This window comes from Pseudochaenichthys georgianus, chromosome 3 (assembly GCF_902827115.2).
Source record: "Pseudochaenichthys georgianus chromosome 3, fPseGeo1.2, whole genome shotgun sequence".
Classification (NCBI taxonomy): Eukaryota; Metazoa; Chordata; class Actinopteri; order Perciformes; family Channichthyidae; genus Pseudochaenichthys; species Pseudochaenichthys georgianus.
This window is the reverse complement of record NC_047505.1, coordinates 50,339,724-50,363,502: the sequence shown is the minus strand read 5'-3', so window position 1 is coordinate 50,363,502 and position 23,779 is coordinate 50,339,724. Positions and strand designations below refer to the sequence as shown.

The window sequence follows — 23,779 nt, the reverse complement described above, 5'->3', positions numbered from 1 at the left end:
AAAACTGAATGATGTTTATGTAATACCTATATGGACATTAAAACAGTAAAACATCGTAGACTTAGGGTGGGGCTGACTTGTGATTGATAGGTTGCTACATTTGGCACATTTATAGCCGTCTGTTTTTTTGTCTTCATCCCACTTCAAGTATGTGTCCTTGTTTCTTTAAAGTCAATTTAACCATCTTTTCTTTTCCACCCTAATTGTCACTTCTGGTTCCAAAAAACATGACCATGCTGTAACGGCAATTTGCGTGTTCCAATGTCCTATTTTCAGGTTGCATAGAGTGATCGTACGCAGACACACGGTTTCCGGTCGACAGATGCAGTCGTACCCAATGTCCAAGCCTGCTGTGTGTTGTTTGATTGTAGCTCTGTATTCTGCCTGTCTGTAGATGTTAGCATCAGTTGCAGCATCTGTACTCTTGTAATATCAATACACCCGTGTGCGTCTAATCACCGCCACCTGGTGTTCAAAATTAAATTGCAAAGATACATCTAAACAAAATAAACTGACATGCCAACAATAGACATACAATGGGGATGACCAAATGCCAAACTTAAAGGTGGGGGATGTAATTTATTTCAGAAACACTTTTTGTTATATTCCATGGAATGCTCTTAACATCCCGATAGCAATGAATATCTGAAGTGCTTTGACAATAAATACATTTAAAAAAATATCATCTGTGGAAGCCGTGGCGCTGTAAAAAGCACGACCAATCATCTGAGCCGGCCCGGCTAAAGTAACTGGATGGCCTGCCTGCCTGTCAGCCTTCCATCGGGGCACACACTTATCTCGTGCCCTCATTGGTCATGTGCGCGTGCCTGTGTGTTGGAGGAGGGGCTCTGAGGAAGTCTGAAGGAAGAGGCACATTTCCTCCGGTTGTGTACTTTCAAATTCTAGCGCACTCGAGCTGGTTTCTCCACAATTACATACCCCACCTTTAAGGCTTCAAAACGGTGGCCCGTAAACCTGCATGACATCCCCGTGAACACTTCCCCTTCCTTTACACGAGCTGTGACTGGGATGCATATCAATAACTCAGTTTGAGTCTGTGACGCAGGGGTGGTGCCGAGTTATATTTAGTCTGCTCGCATCGCGGCACCTCGCGAGGATATGCTTTCCCTGCCAAAGAAAGCAGCAGCCTAACAGAGGCCACTGATCAATGTGACGTGTGTGCCCGTGTGCCCTTACCGTCTGACTGGATGTTGAGTCGGCGTATCTCAAGGGGCCGAGCATGGCATCACGGTGATGTGTTTATTTATAGAGCACAATGAGCCTAATTGGTAAATTGGTCTAATGATTGATTCGCTATCGAGTGCGGTGTCGTCTGTCTCGGCTCCGCAGTGAGGGATGTCTAGAAATAGCAGCGATGACAGCAAATAGAAAGTGGAGCCAATACTTTTCCCTGAGTGCATGATCCTCCTATTAACAGCCGGAGTCTCAGCCCAAGCAATTACACACATCAAGGTTACAGCTCTGTCACCGGGCTCAATTAAAGCTGCGTATGAAAACGGGGTTCCTGTTTCAACACCCACTGAAACGGCTTGTATGTGATGTTTTTAATATCACCTCTGTTTTTGATTCATTACCTCTTTTAACAACTGATCTAAGGTCGGTTTGAAAATGCGTTGCGGAACGATGGGATGAAGCAGTCTACATTTTAAAAAGCATACGGAGAAGCGCCTCAGAGCCGGGTGATGCTAACCCGTGTAGCAGAAAGGGACATTAATCAGATCTCTTCTAAATATTGCCATGCCTTTCTAATTACGCATGTCCCTCCGTCCCTTTAAAGTGTTTCCTCTGCAGCTGGAGTCGGGTTAAATGCCCAAATGTAATAACCGCTTATGTCTGTTGGTCATAGCAATCTAATTCCTTTCCACGGACGCGTTGTTTCAACAAATGGGGTTATTCCTCTCCGTGGCAGAGAGCAGCAAATTACAGATTGATAGGCACAAATAAATCATGACTTTATGCATAACGGTGTTCAGCCTCGTGCAGGGGACTCGGCTTTGGGGCCTATCTCCTTCCTGGCTTCAGGTTTGAAATTCAATTACCCGCTGCCCTGGGTAGCTGCTGGCTGGAAGCGAATCATGGATCTGAGGTAAGGTTTAATGGATTTGAAATATAATTTAGCTCTGGCTTGGCTCCTTAGAGACAGGTCACCATTACCTATAACCACATTAGAGGTAATCAAAGATTCTCCTGCATTTTGTTACCTTCCAGCGACCTTGAGTTTTCTATTTTATTCCACGTCCCGGATAGATTGAAAGGGCGTGTTACGGACAGGCATAAATCATGGGTTTAACGTAGATTTATTGTGGAAGACATGGAACTGGTACCGTTCCTTTTGTGGTAATTTACAGCGAGGCATCTCACTGTGGATGTATCAAGGGGCATATCGGTTTATAAAACAACTCTCAAGTTTCTCCTCGGGCTCTGTCTATGTATTTCTTCACAACTAAGAGACCTGGTTAAAAGAACCTGCTGCTTCTGTGTTCTAATTGCTTATTGCTTGGCCTTTTCTTCACAAGTAACCTTTATGTGTGTTAAATAGCCAGAGCCTCCCCTTCCTCACACACCTGTTATTAATTCTCTCCCGTTTAATCAGAGGGCAGGGAGGTAGCAGATTCTCCTCAGGCTGCGACGATGACAGATGAATGGCCAGGTTGGAAAAATGCACTCAAATCCATCGTCTCCCGGTTTTAGCGTGAACATCCATGCATTGTTCGTCCCCGGGATAATGGATGGCATGCGGGGGGGGGGGGGGGGGGGTTTGGGAGGTGCAGCACAGAATTCCAATAAATAGTTAATGTTGCAAAAAGTCGCCCTTTACAGCTCTCCGGTGCTTTGGGAAATAGCTCACTGCAGATAGCGCTGTGATGTCAGTGTGGCTGGGAAACGATGGGAGATTCACACAAAAGATAAACCGTCGATGTCGTGATTGTGCATCTGATAAATGTTAATGAAAGTAAGACATCGTGAGAAGTTATAGGCAAAGTACGCAGCCTATAAATCTGTTTCGTTTGCATATAAATTGGACCGATTCTAATGCGTTTTTAAATCCTTTTGCTACGCTGTCACTGGAGTCACCTGGAAATGTCACTGCTGCGTCGTCCATACAAATACCAGGCAGTGATTTAAGAGAATAGGAGGATTAGCACACGGCATTTCCATAAAAGGGTTATATAGAGTTCACATGTAATTAATTTCGACTCATGTTAAGCAAAGTCATAAAGTGATTAACCAAGAGACCGTTGTCCTGCAGTTTGAAAGCGGTCACATTAATATTTCAACTTTTTAAGTCTTAATTAATTAATCACATGAATATTTCTGATTAGCATTATCGGGTCTGAGAGTAATGAATATGTACGAAGGCCAAGAGTTCACACGCAGGGGGAACGCATGTTATAGGGGAAAGGAAAAAGTTGAAGGTGCCAAAGTATTGGCTCGGCGTTGCGTCATCAAAAAGGAGCAGCAGCCATCGAAAGTCTGGTATGGTTCCTCAAGTTTTAAGTGTCTGAGGAAGGAAGGAGGCATGTGTTCCTCTTGGCATATGATACAGGGTAGAGAGGAGGGAGCGAGGTGACCTTGGAGCAGTGTCTCCGAACGGTTCGCTACTGATGAAGCTTTGTGAAATGATGTTAGATACAGATGTGGTTTACACAAGTTGGTTTACTTCTGCTATCGATGTGAAATGGAACTTTAAATTGAAACTAATAGATGTAAGAATTGGTGTAATTTATGTTCCCCAAGTTGAAAAAAGCGATTTTGTAGCAGCAGCAGCAGCCGGTTATCAGGCATGAGTTTAAAAAAAAAAAAAAACATGACTGATCTATTGGTCATATTATGCAATTGTAAGGTTTCATATCAGTATGTAGTGTCTCTACTGGGACATGTCTCCATGCTTTAATGTTCAAAAAGCTCTTCATTTTCACCCTCTGTCTGAAACCAGAGCCCAGTCTGCTCTAATTGGTTAGCTGGCCGGCTCTGTTGTGATTGGTCAACCGTTTAGAGATGTCCCGTACAATTCGATGGCCAATAGGAGCGCTAGTGTCAGTGGCGGACCGGCCCACTTCAGTACCGGCCCATCGGGACGAATCCCGATGGGCCGGTACTGAAGTGGGCCGGTCGGATAAGTCGCTAGCACCCCCCCACCCCTTCGAAAATGTACTAGCTGTATTTACTTGCCGCACCGGGGGCCGGCGCTACCGAAGAGGGCCGGTCGAGAGTCCCGGGCTGATTTTTAGTCCCAGTCCGCCCCTGGCTAGTGTTACATAGTGATGTCATTATGTTCCGGACGTAAACAAAGGAGTCCAATGGAGGCATTTCAGGCAGTGTGTGGGAGAGAAGACCTTTGCAGACCGTTTAAATGCACACACAACGACATAACGCACTACAAGAAAGGGAAACAGCCAAAGAGCATAATAGGGCCTCTTTAAAATATGGCAGACAAGTCCTTGTATGGACTCACGTCTGGCAAAGAACAAGTGCATACTTATTGCAAATAGCCCCTGTGTATTGCACGATACACTCACTGAGACTAACTAGCAAACATTCAGCAACATAATGGCTGTTTTAAAAATCGTACAGTCCAGAATATAAAATAAGTAATACGTATTCCAACAGCTGTCAAAAGATTAGAACATCCTCTTTTTATCACGACAACCGGTGCTTCACTGATCTTAAAGTTCAAAGCGAGACTAGTATCCGAGGGCAAGAGGTTGTTGAGTTGTGTTTTCGAATGTAAAAGTGAAACACTGCTTTCCAGACCTCATTAGCAGCTATCCACATACACGAAACAAACATTGGTTTGTTTTGTTGACCAGTGAGTGCGATTAACAACTGCCTGAATGCTCGAAACCACACGCGGTTATGAATGAAGCAATGACCTTTCATACTGAAGGAAACATGGACCGTATGTTCTGAGTCCTCCACGCCGTCTGAACATCAGAACGGCTGCCGTCTGATTCTCGTTCCGTTTCGTCTGGCAGATTGCGGACGGACAACAGGGTCCGATAATGTAATACAGCCAATAAAGAGCATCGTATCAGATGTCCTTCACAGAGTCCTTGTGCAAGTCATCGTATTGATCTTTCAAGACAGACTGGTTTTATGAATACACAAAACATGAGCCACATCAAACCTTAAGATAGTTGTGGTGTTTTAAAAAAATAGGAGGGGAATGTTTTAGCATAAAAAGTCAAGTTTTAGGGTTTCATACCATAATTATACAAATCAAAAATTGTTTGTAAATCTAGCCATGTTTTGTTTACTAATGTCATGTTTAGTACGTTATCAGGTTGTTGTTGTTTGTTTCATGTTTAGTACGTCTTCCATGTTAGGATGTAGTTAGTTAAGTTAGTCATGTGTCTTTGTTCGGTTACAGTCAAGTCAAAGTCAACTTTATTGTCAATCTTTCAGTTTGTGTGCACAGACAAGAGTGCGCTGAAGACCTTCCTTTCTGATAAAGCTTATAGTTAGGGCTGATTAGATTCAGCCCCTAGTTTTGCTGATATAGGCTTAGTTTGTCGGGGGACATCTTACTTCTTCCTTCTCTCTGTCTGTACCTGTGTACTCTCATGTTCCGATTAATCCAGCTTCCCCAAATGTCTTTCTTTTTGGTGTCTATATACGCTGGGATCCGGAGTCATGGATGATCCTGCGGTCCTGTGTCCTGGATCGCGAGCCCTGGATCTTGAGTCGTGGCTGTGGTCCTGGATCATCGGGCCTGGATGGATATCCTCGTGGATTCATCTTCCTATTATACACACATGCATTTCCAAACATTTGGTCTACCTATGTTGCAAATGTATTATCTTTTCAATTTACACACGGCATCTATTGCACGTCTGTCCGTCCTGGGAGAGGGATCCCTCCTCTGTTGCTCTCCCTGAGGTTTCTCCCATGTCCCCTTTAAACTGTGGGTTTTCTCTGGAAGTGTTTCCTTGTACGATGTGAGGGTCTAAGGACAGAGGGTCTAAGGACAGAGGGTCTAAGGACAGAGGGTGTCGTATCGTCATACTGATATTCTGTACACACTGTGAAGTCCACTGAGAGAAATGTAACATTTGTGATATTGGGCTATATAAATAAACATTGATTGATTGATTGATTATCTCGATTTTAATTAACCCTGGGAAGAGTTCTACCCGGTTCTCTTCCATGATTTGGAGACATTGGCGCAACAGCCTCTACAGACAGTGAGCACGTGTGGCTCGCTGTGATTGGACAGGTTTGTATCTGTTTTGTGTTTAATCTTATTTGTGTGATATGGACCTTGAGTCTGAAATAAAGATTGAATTGAATATCACTGAAATGTGTCTGTGAGCTCCAGTCCTTGAACCCGAGGGTCCCCTTTGCCAATTGTTGCTTTGTCTAGCTCTGCTGCAACGTGCACATTCAACCCCTCCTCCAGAAAACTAAAAAAGCTTGGTAATTGGTCAACACAATACCGTAGCACATTGAACTTTAATGCCTTTACTTATTGTCTGTCCTCCAATTCTTCCATCAGGAGCTCGTTGGATTTAATTCAAAGGATTACGGATGTGTTTCAAATTCAGATCCCGCCAAGTAGCCGCCGCCTGTCTTCTGCTGCTCTCTCCGTACAGTAGTCCTGAAGGATTGATTTCTCTCCTCAGAGCCTCGAGCCTTTGATGTGGCACGGTGACCGAAAGAGCCTTCACGTGTGAGAATGAGCAGAAACCCTCGGCTGCTGCAAATCTCAAAAGGTCTCAATGCGAGACGCTCTGTACTTCTAACATGGCTCGAGCTCAAGGCAACAAATCAAAGCCAACGACCCTGACTCTGGGAAACTAAAACCATTATCAGTTCAATGAAGCTGAGAGGAAAAGCAGCTAATTAATTACATTTGTCCCTTCTTTTTAATGAGCTCAAGTGCTAAGCCAATGAAAAAAGATAACACGTTGCAACGGGAAAGTAGCTTGACTCCCCCTTTTAACGAGACGAAAGGTCTGGACATCGCATTTAACGAGCAATTTCCAGGAACACAAATGTTGGATGGAAGGAGGAAGAATAGGATACTTTGGGTAGGCTGATAAAACGTGGGGTTTTTCAGTGACTTCAAAGCCGATAGTTCCATCGGAGACGTCCATGTTGGGTGGAACAGCAGCCCGCGGTGGTCAGGTGGTAATCAGGCCGTTTTTATGCTGCCTTTACTCGGGTTTGTGGATCATCCCGATGAGCCAGAGGGCCGGTGAATAAGTCCTGTGTGGTTTCTACCCTCTGGGTGTCTGATCATTGGAGGAGGACAGCGCCGAGGCAGTGAGGGAGAAATAATCAATGCCACAGGGCTATAAACAAATAATTATGAGGACGGAGAAACATCTGAGTTTCAGCGATTGGTGAAAGGGTCTTCCAATGGGCCGTGTGAATAATGGGAAGCAACCAGTGTCGTTCCTGCTGTTCGTATCAGCCTCAAAGTGGGCACCGAAGTTCAACAAGTCCGTCAGTCAGTGATCACATGTGCTGGCGGATGCATCTGTGAGGAAATCCTGTACTGCATTTGGCAACCTTGAGAGGAACTGAGAACAAAGGAAAGTGGGGATTCTGTGAGCGACTGTCGGAGCGGTGAACAGATCAGAGGCCAAGCCCCCGTGAGTGACACATTTCAGACACTAAACTCATAATCCACCGAGCTGTCGATGGAACAAGGCTTTACACGACTTTTACCGTCCTTTACGGTCCTCGAAGAACGACTGGAGGCCTGAGATCCAGACACCCTGTGTACAGTTTGAAGAGAGGGCTACGTTGGAGCAATTTATGACCGCCTTGAACTGCTTTATCAGGTCATAGTCAGAACACTTGGCGTTATGTTGAAGGAGTCTTCGAGACGAAACAGCAGCAACCAGACAGTGGTCGAATCAGTTCGTGAGATCAAAGAATGATGCCTTTTCGTGGCTGGTTTCCCAACGTAACATTTTATATTTTTTCACTAACACATTCGAGCCTTTCGTACAGGGTTTGGTGCATTACCGTCTGCTATTCAGAATACGGACTACGGGGAGAAAGCACTTTAAGGCTGGACTGCACTCATTGATTTGCAGCATTTAAATGTAGCAAAGACTTTCGTGAAATCAAGCTTCTGTTTTGATAATATCCACGGTTGTATTTTATTTTCTGCAATAGGCATTCAATATATTGAATTTGTTTTATAATTATTATTTTTTTTGTGTAAGTCTTGTATTACTGTGTGCTCTTCTTTAATTATGCTCTGTAAGGTGTCCTTGAGAGCTTTGAAAGGCGCCCATAAATAAAATGCATTATTATTATTATTATTATTATAATTGTTGGGTTGTTATTGGAGTGGCCTGCCATTATTGCGCTGGGTTAAAATGGCAATACTTTTTTTTTTAATAAGCCTATCAAGTGGAATTTTTATTTTAAACAAATATGAAACAAGAAGGAATATACGGTTTCTTGGTATCCTCGGTGTTCTCGTCTTAGACCGCAAACTGATAAATGGCATCAAGGTGAGTATCCGTCCATTTGTCTATGGCTATGGCTGGTGTGTCCTAATGAAGGCTGCACACTAGTCTGTATCCTCTAGTCCTTCAACCTGAACGTCCTTCATGTCCAAATGCTTTGCTACAGCATGCGAATTCAACCACTCTTGAAAAAAAAGAGCAACAACAACAAAAAAGTCTTAAAAGCAAAAACAATACTGTAGCACATTCAAGTTTAATGCTATATCTTATTGCCCTGTCCTCTTCCAACTCTTCCATCAGCTCTCTTGTTAGATGCATACTGTATACATCAATGTAAAAGATTAGCTTTCATTAAAAACCTCATGATGACGTTGTGTGTGTGTGTGTGTGTGTGTGTGCGTGTGTGTGTGTGTGTGTGTGTGTGTGTGTGTGTGTGTGTGTGTAGACGCAGGGAACAAGCAGCATGACAGCATCGAGCACGACTTTGATTCATCAATGATGTGCGAGGTATAAGAGCCGGGTTGTATTCAGGTCTGGCTTTGTGGCAGCGACGTGGGCAGCTGACCTGATGCGTCTCCACAGACCGTGAGGCAGCGTGGCCGCATTCTGTAGCGACAAGCTAGTGGTATGGGGTTCACTTTATGTGAGAGGACTGCTCTAGTTGGGAGTGTGAGATGGGAACTAAGCAGGCGGACAACAACAAGCCGTACGCCTCTCATGTGGCACAGTCATCCCGACAATACGCTGGCAGCTGATGCGTCATGTCGCTGCCCGGCACACATCAAACACAGAGCTACGGATGCAACAAACCAGCAGTGGGTGGGCGCATGGAGGACGAGGTTAAAGGGGACTCAGAAGAACGCCACCGTGACTGGACACAGATACGAGGAGGACAGGCTGTCCCTGATGAAGATCCTCTTGAGATACTTTCGTTGTAAATGATGTGTTTTTTTCTGTTTGGAACAACATGTCTTCGGTGCAGCACGAAGTATCAATACACACATCGCACCCTCACAGCCGAGTGTGCTTTCTAGCGAACATTTAAATGTCAATAAAGTTCAGTTTTCTGACACATTCAGCAAACTGAAAGCCGTCTTACTTTGCTCACGAGTCTTATTGGTTATACTGACGTGAGTGGGATCGACAGTGCAATTCACTGAGAGTGGCATAACGCTGGGTTATATCGAAATACTGCTAACATGCTTCCTAGCATCTTAAGTTCAGTTTCCCGACAGACGGGCAAATCATTTGTGTCCGGAGCAGTCTTCTGTCTTCCTTTGTTCAAGACATTGCTGGTGAGATTATTACATGTAATGATGTGAGCAGGGGTTCCCCAACGTTGCCATGCCAACGACCCCATATAGCATGATCCTCTGGCGGGGACCCCCCTGTTGCAATGTTTTTAAATGATGAGTACATTATGATGGAGAATATGACAAATTAATCATACAGCTCAATACATTTTCTTAATATATATTTGTATTAATAATCAGTTATTCTTCTAAACATTTTTTGTATTTATCTTTTGTTTGTCATTCATTACATTCATTGTGTCTTCTGTTATAAACATTCTTAACACAATATTCAACAGTAAACATATTTTGAAAGCATTTTGAAAGTGATTTCTGTCTTTGTAATATTATATAATTTTGAACAGTAATATGAACAATTAACATATTTTTAGCATTTTTGAAAGCTACTTATGCCTTAATAGTATTATATATAATATTAACAATAAACATATTTATATTCTTATATATAAACATCAATATTTGCTACATCCGTGCTCTCATCCAGCTGCAGAGCGAAATATTCACTAGCTCTCACTTGCTCCAAAAGCTGAGCAGATACTCAGTTTCACTCTCAGTAGCGGCAGCTCGATTCTGATTGGCTTGAAGGGCGGTCGTGTGATTTAAAAATATATATATGAATAAGTAAAAAATATTAAAAGATTGACATCAAAGGACACACACATAGATAGATATGCAGTTATTAATAAAATCCACAAAAAAAATTTAACTTTAAAAAAAAAAAAAAAAAAACCTTTCCCTCAAACTTTGCGCGACCCCCCTGGCACCCCCTGGCGGCCCCCCGGGGGGTCGGGGCCCCAACTTTGAAAAACACTGATAGGTTATAGTAGGATTGGTAGTGTTGGTGTCTTGAGTGGGATAGTTGCAGGCTTCCAGATATTAGCGTTTCGCCCTCATGTGTCCACATGATTGGCACATCTGTGATAAGAGATGTGAAACTCCCTCCTATCCCCATCTGCAACAATATCCAGACTAAGTTTCCACAGATGCTCATCCAACGTGGCATAATTGGTTATATCGAAACAATGGGGCCATGCTCAAGAAAATCTGTTTTCCGTCACGTTCGGCAAATCATTCGTGTCAGTTTTCTGTCCCAGTTTGTTCACGAGCTGCTGGTGAGATAATCAGATGTAATGATGTGAGCTCGGTCAGTGCAGTATCCTGTGGTGTTATCACGCTCACCCAAAGTGGCATAATAATACGTTATATCGAAATACTGGAAACATGCCAACATGTGGCACTTAAATCCCCCGCCTTGAGGCGCGTTTTAAGAAAAGAAATGCGGCTTCTAAACATTCGATGTGAACGGAAAGTCAACGCAGAGCAAATACATGTTTCACAACTGAGTTTTGAAGCCGTGGGCAGGAGGGCTCGAGCTGCTCTCTGATGGTGTCGTTAAGACGGTCAATACTCGTCTTCCTTATCGCACGCCTCTCACCGGTTTCACTCCTTTGCGCTTATCGTCAGAAGTGCACTGATAAATGAGTCCAAGTATCGACTGCAGCAGGGTTGTTGTACGCAAAGTAGATCCGATTACTCTCAGAACAACCCAATAAACAGTCAATAATGTAATAATAGAAAACATTTGATGTAAGGAACAATTTATATTATTATTCACTTCATACGAGGAACCCCCGATCCACAGCTTTCTTTACATGTTATCAACAACAAAGGCTACTTTTATGGAGCTGCTCATAAACAGATGCATAACACGGCTTCTGCAACCACCTCCGAATGGAAAACAATTCATGAAAAACGTCCTCCTCCAGCAAGTCAAATTCCTCCAGGGGGAAACAATAGCCTTGATATCTTCAAACAAACGCAAGTATGCAAGCTCTGCCGAAATGTTTTCTGCTTTGCCGCCCTGTGCATAGGGATGTACTTTGCATATCCATTATGCGCTTTCTCTGGGAACAAGCCACCGTGTGGAACTCATCCGAAATCTGCTTTATGTTTCTTTTGAAATCAATTTCCGGCTCATTGCGGTTTTGAAGTCTGCAAAAGACGACTGCCTCCGAGTCAGAGAGCTCGTGTGCGAGGACGACTATCACTAATACTCGCATTGCTTCACTCTGGGAGGAAACAACGTGGGACTTTTTAAGGGACGTACTTAAGTCCTACATAGTTCTGCAATGTTTTCACGGAGGTCTTTGAGACTTTGTAAATGAATTGATCCGCATTGGTTGAATGAGGTGCCCACTGCCAAACTGCTTTTGAAGCTCCAGTTGTGTTGATTTTGTCCCTGCAGTGTTTCGCTCAGGGTGTCAAACTCAATTTCATCGCGGGCCACATCAGCATTATGGTTGCACTCAAAGGGCCGGTTGTAACTTTAAGACTATATATAAAAATACATATATAAATATATCATATATATAAAATAATGTATTATATGACATCATTGCCTCTGCATTGGATTATCATCGGATAGGGTAATAACTAAGCAGAAGTCTAGGGCAAATAATTGCAAGTCTTTTCAGTGCGTATATGTCCCAAAATGATTTAAAAAGAAAAGCCAAATTCTGGAGAAAAAAGAAATAGAAGTGACATTTTGAAATAAAAATCAAATTCTGAGAAAAAGGAATTCTATGAAAAAAATGCATATTTTGAAGAAAAAAAGGCAAATTCTGAGAAAAACGTCATATTAGAGATGCATTGTGGGACATGTAGTTTATGGGCAACGTGCTTCTGTAGCATGCAACCGTATAATAAACATATTATATTCTTTGCAAGCTCTTGTGGGGCCACATAAAATGAAGTCGCGGGCCGAATGTGGCCCCCGGGCCTTGAGTTTGACACCCCTTTAGCTGATAGGATAAAGATGGTGCTTACCTGTCAGCGTCAGCGGGGAGAGATGATTGAATGGCCGCACAGGAAGATGGATGGGAGAGAAAGAAAGAGGAAACAAAGTTAGTCACAAGTTTCACACATCAATCTCTTTGTCAAATTACTCAGTGGGAAACACAGTTAGAAAACTGACCAGGTAGATCCAGAGGAACATTCAGGTTTGAACGCCCGGAAATTACTTTGTTAATAAAGGAGAGAAGAATGATGGATGACAGGAGTCAAGTGATACTAGGGCCGGGACGCCCCGTATTTGAGCCAAAAGGGGCGTGTCCCGTACGGGACTTTGTTTGTCCCGGACTCCAGTGTAAAGGGAAAAATAAAAAATATGTTTCTGTTTGCGCGCAATGCAGTGTGTCTGGCTGCGTGCCTGTGTGTTTGTGTGCTGTATGCGAAGGGCGCTAGGACCGCTCAGTTAACAGGGCAGGCACAATGCTCGCGCGTGTGTGAGAGAGTCAGTCAGCTGATTAGCCGCGTTCACACTGCGGTACTTTTTCCACAAAGGTTCATGCGAACTTAGTTCATGATCGCGTTCACACCAAAAAGAGCCGGTACTAAAAGTAGTTCATGCGAACCTTTTTACCCCCTCGAAAGTCCCTGCTAGAGAGCAGGGACTTTCGAGCGGCTCTTTTGTGAGAAAAGAGCTATATTCCTGATTGGCTGGGCGGATTGCAAACCACGCCCCGTAAAACTCCCAAAAAGTTTTGTGAAGCCGCCATTTTATTATCCTCGCATTAGCATTATTAGCATTAGCATTATTAGCATTAGCATTAGCCCAGCGCAGAAACGCAGAGAGACTAACTTATGGCAACACACAATAAAACAGGGGAGCGGTGGAGATGAGGAGGTGTCGGCATTCTGGCGATTTACTCGGAAGGCTTCAGTAGAAGCTGCTGGGAGTCCCAGCAGCTTCTACTGAAGCCTTCCCCAACTCCGGGGACTTCCGGCCGGGGACTTTGGGCGGCAGTATACGCCGTGAAGTGATTTGCGGCCTGCCAGTAAACCCAAAGCAGAAGAAGAAGAAGTGACGTCAGCGGCTTCATTTGCCTAATCCTCCCCCAGGGACTTATTCTGGTGTGAACGCGATCTGTACTTAGTTCATGAGAACTAAAGAGTTCGCATGAACTAAGTTCGCATGAACCTTTGTGGGAAAAGTACCGCAGTGTGAACGCGGCTATTGATGGGAAAATGTTTGGTTGAAGGATAACATTAAGTCTAATAATGATGTACCGTGCATGTTCACATCATGTATACTTTGCATTACTTAATACCATTTTTCAAATATTTAATTTTTTAACATTTTGGACAAAATAGCCAATTGTACATCGAGGTGCCCAGACGTCCCTCGTGCCCACCTCTCCGATTTGAACATGCTGATGTACAATGTGATGTAGTAGCCTAATGCAGGTGTAAGACCATTGTGTTTGTATTGTGTAGGTATGCATAGTCTTCTATGCATTGTGAAGGTCAAAAACATGTTCGAACCCTATGGGCTGGCTCCCCCAAAAGAATTAAATAACATAACCCTAAAACCGAAATAAAGTAACAAAAAAAAACTAAATCCGCCAGAAACCCGAAAATCTTCGCGCGCCGGGACAACGTGTGTCCCGTTTCTCCATTTCTGGAAGTTGGCAACCCTAAGTGATACAGAGACTTGTAACACATGGGTATGGTGCATAACATGTAGTGTTGCAGCTGGCTTAGTTTAGCCAGGCTAACATCTTCCCCCTGTTTCCAGTCTTTGCGCTAAACTAATCTAATCTAAGCTAAGCTAGGCTAAGCTAACTGGCTTTATACTGTAGCCTTGTCTTTAATGGATGGGTATGAGTGTTATCATTCTTTATATCAAAATAAATGTCACACAATGTCAACTATTCCTTTAAGCTTTACGACAATGCATACTCAAATGAATGCTCAGTCAAGAGGTTACATTGCTTTACAAAGTAAACAAACATAATCATCCTTTTATAATTAAACGACAAAGGCGTATACTACAAGTATATGTATGCACTGCTGCATTCCTCAGTATGTGTGTGTGTGTGTGTGTGTGTGTGTGTGTGTGTGTGTGTGTGTGTGTGTGTGTGTGTGAGAGAGAGAGTGTGTATGTGTGTGTGCGTGTGTGTGTGTGTGTGTGTGTGTGTGTGAGAGAGAGTGTGTTTTAGCATGGATGTATGTGCGTATTGCTGTCTGTGAGTGTGTGTGTGTGTGTGTGTGTGTGTGAGAGAGAGAGAGAGAGAGAGTGTGTGTGTGTGTGTGTGTGTGTGTGTGTGTGTGTGTGTGTGTGTGTGTGTGAGAGAGAGTGTGTTTTAGCATGGATATATTTGCTTCTTGCTGTCTGTGAGTGAGTGTGTGAGTGTGTGTGTGTGTGTGTGTGTGTGTGTGTGTGTGTGTGTTTAAGCATGTATGTATGTGCTTATTGCTGTCTGTCTGTGAGTGTGTGTGTGTGTGTGTGTGTGTGTGTGTGTGTGTGTGTGTGGTGTGTGTGCGTGTGTGTGTGTGTGTGTGAGTGTGTTTAGCATGGATGTATTTGCTTCTTGCTGTGTGTGTGTGTGTGTGTGTGTGTGTGTGTGTGTGTGTGTGTGTGTGTGTGTGTTTAAGCATGGATGTATGTGCTTCTTGCTGTCTGTGAGTGTGTGTGTGTGTGTGTGTGTGTGTGTGTGTGTGTGTGTGTGTGTGTGTGTGTGTGTGTGTGTGTGAGTGTGTTTAGCATGGATGTATTTGCTTCTTGCTGTGTGTGTGTGTGTGTGTGTGTTTAAGCATGGATGTGTGTGCTTCTTGCTGTCTGTGAGAGAGAGTGTGTGTGTGTGTGTGTGTGTGTGTGTGTGTGTGTGTGTGTGTGTGTGTGTGTGTGTGTGTGTGTGTGTGTGTGCTCCAATGCATCCACATGTAAGAGGAGAAAGAGGAACAAGAGGAATGCATTAAAGCCAGTGCACCCGGGACACACAGCCCGCTCTCAGAGTCGGGCAGCTGGACCCGAAGAAGGCGAGGAGAAACTCAACCGCCCTCACGATGAAACAGAGACTCCCCGGGGTCTATTCAAGACAATCTGAAGACACCCTCTGCAGACTTCCCCCTGAAAGCCATATCTCACCTCCTTCCTTGCAAATTAATTCAAGATCCCACCCTGCGGCCCCTAGCTTCCTCCAGCGTGACTCGAGAGCACGGCTTCGAGGCCTCGCCGAAGGCAACATCGACCACGGATCAATGTGGGAACAGTGCGAAGGCGTTGGGATTATCCGATGTGACGTGAGAGAAAATATCAGTGATTGAGAAGTCTATTCAATTCGCTCATTCTGCAGAAAAGGTGAAAACATGTAAGACTGAATAGTATCAATAACTCAGAAATGAATCCATAGTATTAGCACAGTCTTTATCCCGTTAGACTCGACAGCCTGTGTCGCTGCTCCATAATAAATTGCTGGTGATTTAATTAATTAAACAGCAGTGTTAAATAAAACATTAGGGAAATTATTTTTTCATCAAATTAAATCTTCACCTTGGCAATTAATCTACATTTAATACGGCTTGTTTGAATTATGAAAATCCACGGTGGTGGCTGCACTATTCAAACCTTTTACACGTACACATCCTGCCCTGAACATTATGCAGATGGCAGTGGTTGTTTCTATAATTCAATTAGTATCTTTCAAACAGAACTATCACTTCTAATTCTTCGTGAGGCTTTCAACGGCAAGAGGCGAAGCTGAAGGGTAGAAACTATATTCAGGAATAACAACACCGTCTGACTCTGCTAAAGTAACACTGCAGAGGAATACCTGGGGGGCGGCTGCTCATTAGAGTTGCCTTTAATAACCTGCTGTATGAGATTATCAGCATCGTGTTCCCGCTGTTAGCCCCGTGTCAAGAAAGAGCTGTTATTTCTGTCATTCTGAAATACTTTAATATCACAGCAGTTTGGTGTTAAAACTAAAAATGACAAACATGTAATATCTGTTTTAATTTGGAAAATACACGTATTAAATGTATCCGACGATCTCCTACTCATGGACACTTCCTTTAATGTCACTTAATCCTTTAATGCAGTGGTGAAAGGTGTTGTATTCTAGTACTATTTTGAGTCTTTCTGTACTCTACTGAAGTTTTTATATTTCATGCTACTTTATACTTCTATTCCCTAACATTCAGAAGTACTTTTCACTCCATTACCTGTGTTTTAGATGTATGGTATCTAGCTAATTCTGCATATAAAAACATCGTATTCTGATATGACGCAATACTGTATACATGTACACAGTATCTTTTAAAAGCATCTAAATTGGTTCAACATTGACAAACCACAGGATTAACATGCTTTTAAATGTATTTTTTGGTGATAACAAATTATAATAATATAATATTAAGACGTATTCTGCAGTATTTTTACTCTAAAATTCTTCAATAACATGTTTCTGATAAAACAGCTGTGCTTTCATTTTGTATTGTATTTACCTTTCATTAAGTATTTTTAGAACATAGTTATTATATTGTGTATATGTATATATATATATATATATATATACATATATATATATAATATTATACTATCCTATTTATGTACAGTATGCTCTTGTAGTATAAGCCCTTATTCATGCTACTGCAGTATTTTAATTATGCAGAATATTTTAAATTGTTTATATTTTGTATAACATTTTTCATTTTATTTTGAATTGTTAATTCTCTATTGCACTTTTTAACTATTTGTATTTTAATGTCTAAACACACTGCTGCCTTTGTAACAAAATAATTGGGATCAATAAAGTATCTATCCATCCATCCATCCATCTCTCTATCTATCCATCCATCTATCCATCTATCTATCCATCTATCCATCCATATATCTCTCTATCTATCCATCTATCCATCCATCTCTCTATCTATCTATCCATCCATCCATCCATCCATCCTCTATCCATCCATCCATCCATCCATCCATCCATCTCTCTATCCATCCATCCATCCATCCATCTATCCATCCATCTCTCTCTCTATCTATCTATCCATCCATCCATCTATCCATCCATCCATCCATCCATCTCTCTATCTATCTATCTATCTATCCATCCATCTCTCTATCCATCCATCCATTTATCCATCCATCCATCTCTCTATCTATCCATCCATCCATCCATCCATCCATCCATCCATCTCTCCATCCATCCATCTATCCATGTATCTATCTATCTATCTATCTATCTATCTATCTATCTATCTATCTATCTATCTATCTATCTATCATCTATCTATCTATCTATCTATCTATCTATCCATCTATCCATCCATCCATCTCTCTATCTATCTATCTATCCATCCATCCATCCATCCATCCATCCATCCATCCATATATCCATCTCTATATCCATCTATCTATCCATCCATCTATCCATCCATCTATCTATCCATCCATCCATCCATCCATCCATCTATCCATCTATCCATCTAGCCATCCATCCATCCATCTATCTATCCATCCATCCATCTATCCATCCATCTATCCATCTCTCTATCCATCTATCTATCCATCCATCCATCTATCCATCCATCCATCCATCCATCCATCTATCTATCCATCCATCTATCCATCCATCCATCTATCTATCCATCCATCTATCCATCCATCCATCCATCCATCCATCCATCCATCCATCTATTATATTGTACTTAACTAAAGATAAGATACCTGAATCCATGATAATTTCAGGAATGTTGTGATTAATGCAGATTCTTTATGATAAAATCATTCGGAGCATGCATGATTAAAGGGTTGTTTACTGACCAGGCTTACACTCTGTAAACATGATATGCCTTAAATGCTAGCAAACATAATTATCTCTCTAATTGCTAATGAGACAAAGCAGGCCATTAATATTCTGTAATAACCCTTAATTAACGGCCGTTTGTCTTGAACATCTAATCCGATAGATATGAGCATTGTAGTAATGGATTTCCTGTCTTATACAAACAGAGCAGAGCGGGCTCAGATACCATTTGCAAATACTGATTACAGTTTGCTTTGAGCTGCAGACTGATCATTCAGAAGGTTTCAGATAAGCTGTCGATCACAGCGTGGACGACCACATTGAAAAAATGCGTATCCGGACCGCCTAATAGCATGTTGTGATGTCTCTGTGCGGCATTTGGAATAAAGGTGTCCATCAAATTGTAAATGTTGCACCGAAACCCCACCTCGAGATGGCGGGGAATGAATTAGCATAATAGCCTATAGTTATGTATTCAGGTTTAATAGAAGGATCGTGCTCTATAATTACATAAACGCAGAAGTTCACATGCTTGAGATTTCTGTATGATTCGTTTCAACTGCAAACAGCTGACTGGTAAAGTTATATTCACAACGCTGAAGTTCCCATTGATCCTCCAGCTCTCTGAAACCATCATTCTGTTGCCAAAATATTGACACAATTATGATTTTTTGTTGCCGGAGTGAATTCACATTACTGCCTCTAGTGCTGTTCAACATAGCATGTAATTGTGTCAATGGGTTTAAGTGCCTGTTTGCAGCATGGACACCTTTGCTCAGAGGTGCAGGGGTAAATGAGAGAACGTAGGAAACGATATCTGCCTGTGGAACGACATGTGCCATTTATAGTGCAAGTTAAAAGTTGTTTTAGAAACAGCAATAAGGACTCGAAGCAGAGAAGAGGAGTCCAGTGGGATTACATGTGAGGTGGAAGTGGTTCATTCAAATTACCACCACCACTTGTATCCTCTGTTTTTACATTACTACTGTACTTAAAATGTCTCTGGGTCACATCAAATGTTACAATAGGGATGCACGATATTGTTTTTCTGAAACCGATACCGATAACTTCCTGTTTCTCAAGATCGATACCGATAATAAAAAATGTTTTACGCCACTAATTATTTTAACGCGATTAACGCATGTGTATTTTTTTTCCTTGGCCGCCCCGTAGTATCAGAGCGCATCGAGTTTAAAATACCATCGACAAGCTGATGCTGACAGCCCCGCTCCTGCTGCCCGCTTGTGGCAGACCACACTTCCACGCTCACCGGCAGGCACCGACTGGCCATCGGGAGGACCGGGAGGGTGTGTGTGGCCCGAGCGAGCAAGAGAGAGACCTTACGTGCATTGTTGTTGTTAGCATCTGGTGCTAGCTAGCTGCGCTAACGGATATAAGGAGCTGTTTAAATGAAAACAGAGGAGCGACATTTCGCCACAACTGCGCCGAGCACTTGACTTGATGCATGAAGCAGACAGCGGGACATTGTAGGAGAAGTCAGCACACTCAGCACGGATAGTGCGCGCAACATGATTGCAGCGTCCAGGCAGCTCCCGTTCGAGCATATGCCTTGAGTTGCACATAGCTCCAACGATCCATCACACACACACACACACACACACACACACACACACACACACACACACACACACACACACACACACACACACACACACACACACACACACACACACACACACACACACACACACACACACACACACACACACACACACACACACACACACACACACACACACACACACACACACACACACACACACACACACACACTCTTTGTATTGTATTATTGTCTCCGTACGCTTTTAACACACCATCGTAGCAATGGCGAGGTTTCAGGCGACTGATCAGGTTGGAAGTATTATAGCTCTTTGCCTTCTTCCCTCCTTGTGGAACTTCTGCATTACATTTGTTACAAATAGCAAGCGAACTTTCCAACTCTGAAACTTTGAAAGTCCCATACTACCGACGACATGTTTGTTTACTGTCCTGGCTTCACGGCCGCACGCCATTTACGTCACAGCTGGATTTGTGAAGAACTCCCCTCTTCCTAAACCACTAATACCACAGTACTGGCAAACCGGGAGGTGCCGAGTGAAAAACAAGCGCCCCTCATCCCAATCCACCCACACCGCAGGATCTCTTCTTTTTTTTTACCCAAAAAATATATTGTATATTATCGGGGCTATTAATACTGGTATCGGGTTTATCGGGATGACGTCATAATTCCTAATATCGGGCCGATAATTATCGGGCCGATAATTATCGTGCATCCCTAGTTACAATCCCCTATTCCCCATGTTAATACTATTAACACTAATTCAAACTATCACCTATTACATTTTTGTATACTTATAATTCAATTCAATATTAATACCCTCCTTCGAGTCATCCAATTTCAACGGTTGGTCAGGGACCCAAATGTAATTGTATTTTAACGGCAAACGTTATAAGAGGTATGTTTCGTCATGGATAGAAACAAAACAAAACATTATATAGATAATAAAATGACATATACTGTATATCCACATAGCAAGACCTCTCCCATGATCTTTGAATATTAAACGTATACAAATAAATCATAATTATATATGTATATAAATACACATAAATATGTCCGTTCACATACACTTCTATATATACAAACATATATCAGGGTTCATACACTTTTTCACCAATGATTTTCAATGACTTTCACGACTTCTCAATGACCTTTGCCTAATTTTCCATGACCGAAAACATTACTCTCTCAGCGGTACCACTGAAAATGGTTTATTATAACATGGAACAGAAAAATAAGGTCTGCATATAAAACTTACAGTATTTATTGCCGTTACTATTTAGGCGATTAGATAAAATATCAATTATATTTGATGGAACTTTAGTTACTTTTTCATGACTTTTCCAAAACGTTGCGAAAAATGTGGTTTTCCACAATTTTTTCAGGCCCTGGAATTAGCATTTTAAATTTCCATGACTTGTCCAGGTTTTTAATGACCGTATGAACCCTGATACTCATGAATTAGGTTTATTTCAAAGGCTGAAATAATAATTTAATACCAAAAACCATACATGAACAAAATCTGTGCTTTTTCACAAGCCTTAAAGGCGCCAAGGGTTTTGTTGCATTTTAGGGAAAATACTAAAGAAAGTGGTACAGTATTCTCAGTGTGCAAAAGGTGAAAACTGTCAGAGGGGGCGGGAAACATTTGACTTTATAATGTGATGAAGTTGAGGACTCACACGTGGCTGCGTGTGTTTTGTTCTATCAGCGTTGCTGCACTTAGTTTTCTTTCAAGTTTTCTTTACAAGCCTTTTGGTTTCAATACCCTGGAACGCGGAGGATACCAAAAAAGTCCTAGAAAGACAAAGTAAACTTAACTAATGTGCATTTAAAACTAAAAGTACCATGGGGTCGGATTAGACATTTCCAAAGGAGGTTCGTTTAGCATGAAACACTTGAAATAACGAAAGGATAAGTTCAAAAAGAAAGTAGAAAGAAAGTGAGGTCAAAGAAAACTATTTCTGCTAAAAAGTTAGCAATGATTGAGAGTCAGAGCTACGCATTTCAGATGTGTGTATCTCACACTGCACTGTGACTTTAATTCATGTACCTTTGTTATTCATGTTTTATCTTTGCTTCTTAAGCCCCACGGACCCGGTTCCGGGGCCGAAATCGCGTCATTTGCAGGAAACAACGTCTAAGGAACCTTAATATTTAATAAACTGGGAATATTTTATATCCATATAACTGGAAAAAACTAATTTAACTGATCTTTATCATTTTTTTTTTTTTAAAACACACAATGCTAACAGTGACCCTCTGAATTAGCCCAGAGCGAAAAATGCTAACCTATTACTGCACCGAAAATCACTCCTAGCTCCCTTATTACTTATCCTAGCTGCACATCCAACACATCGTTTATGATCGTAAAGACACAGAATCTAACGGTGCCCACCTCAACACTGAAAGATACAAACTCGCGACATTATCAACAAAAACGTACATCAAAACATGTGGCGCTAGGTAGCCTAAAACGCTAACATGGCTTACCTAGGTCTTTGTCTGGTCTAAACTGGTCTTCAATGGCATTAAAACGATAAAAACGATGCTGTAGTTAATCCGTAGGTTAATCCAATGTGACTGTGTCTCCTTTGAAATGTTCTGATAATGTTCTGATAATCTACCGTTTTCGAATATCAGAGCAGGGATATTCCTACGATCTGAAGCAAGATTGCATGCGCAAAGACGCAACCTTTTTTTAACATGAGTGTGTGCGGGACGATTTTCCTTCGATTCTATTGGCTCTAACGGTCAGAAAGAGATGTCACATGTCAACATTGAGCAAGGGTGGCCAGAGATATGGAAAATCCACCCAAATGGCCCCAGAAGAGGTTTCTTTGCTAAATCTGTCTAAAAAGGTCAAATATCACTTGTTTCTACATCCAACTCACGGGTTTATCATTACTTTGAGAACAAAGATTATTCGTTTAACCCTTTTAGAAGGGAAGATATGGTCATTTGTTCTGGGAAGGTCATTTTCGAGCCTGAAACCTGAAAATCAGGCTCGGGGCTTGACAGGTGAGTGTTTTTAAATGCCATTTTATAATATGTTTCTTAATGTCTTTCATTTGTGTAAAGCACTTTGAATTGCCTTGTGTTGAAAGGTGCTATATGAATACACTTGCCTTACAGAGAATATAAGTTGTACCTGCTGGAGAGTGAACCCGAACACAGGTGCTTCAGATCACTAGATTGATCTGCAGGACCAACAGCAATTAACAACAGCTCTGTTCAATGCAAGTGACCCAGAGAGCACCAACATGTTATACATCACACCTGTACTTTTCCTCATTCTGGCGTGTTCACAAATCTGCTGAGAAAATTGTGTTTTTTGTTCAGCTGGCTAGGGGAATTATCTGGGTCACCAAACCCTAGTGATGGCGAGATGAAGCCTTATGAAGCTTTCCAGCCAATTGGTTCGCTAAAGGGTTCATCTCATGAGGCTTCACCATGGGCTTCATCTGAACACAAACCCCCTGCTGGTCAAAGTGTGTAAAACAGGCAGATTGGATATCTCAACAGTGTGCTGTATCTCATACCGAGTTCCCGTTGAGTAAAGCCTTAGAATAACTCTAAACAACGAACATAACATCATATTTTCATGTTAACAATAGTGTATTTATTCCAGTTGAATGATTGTGATTGAAAAGCCTAAGGAGGCTGGTAAACATTGCAAAGAGGGATTTGTATTCCTTACCGTATAGTTAGTTTAATAGGTTTATTTTTCCGCTACTTCCCCCCCCCTACCCCCTTAACCTGTCTGCCTTTTTTCCCCTACTCCCCCCCCCCTACCCGACTTGTAAAGCGACCTTGGGTTTCCTGAAAGGCGCTATAAAA

The 23,779-nt window shown here is 42.1% G+C and overlaps 1 protein-coding gene and 1 long non-coding RNA gene across 4 annotated transcripts in view; one reads left to right on the top strand and one right to left on the bottom strand.

Annotated features, from left to right (window-relative positions):
- Positions 1–23,779, bottom strand: part of LOC117444222 (carbohydrate sulfotransferase 8-like) — a 345,779-nt gene that overhangs the window by 130,196 nt on the left and 191,804 nt on the right. The window lies entirely within an intron of this gene.
- Positions 7,548–10,060, top strand: LOC139433513 (uncharacterized). The gene is made up of 2 exons (XR_011642967.1): positions 7,548–7,619; positions 8,896–10,060. It is a non-coding gene; the product is annotated as an uncharacterized lncRNA (long non-coding RNA).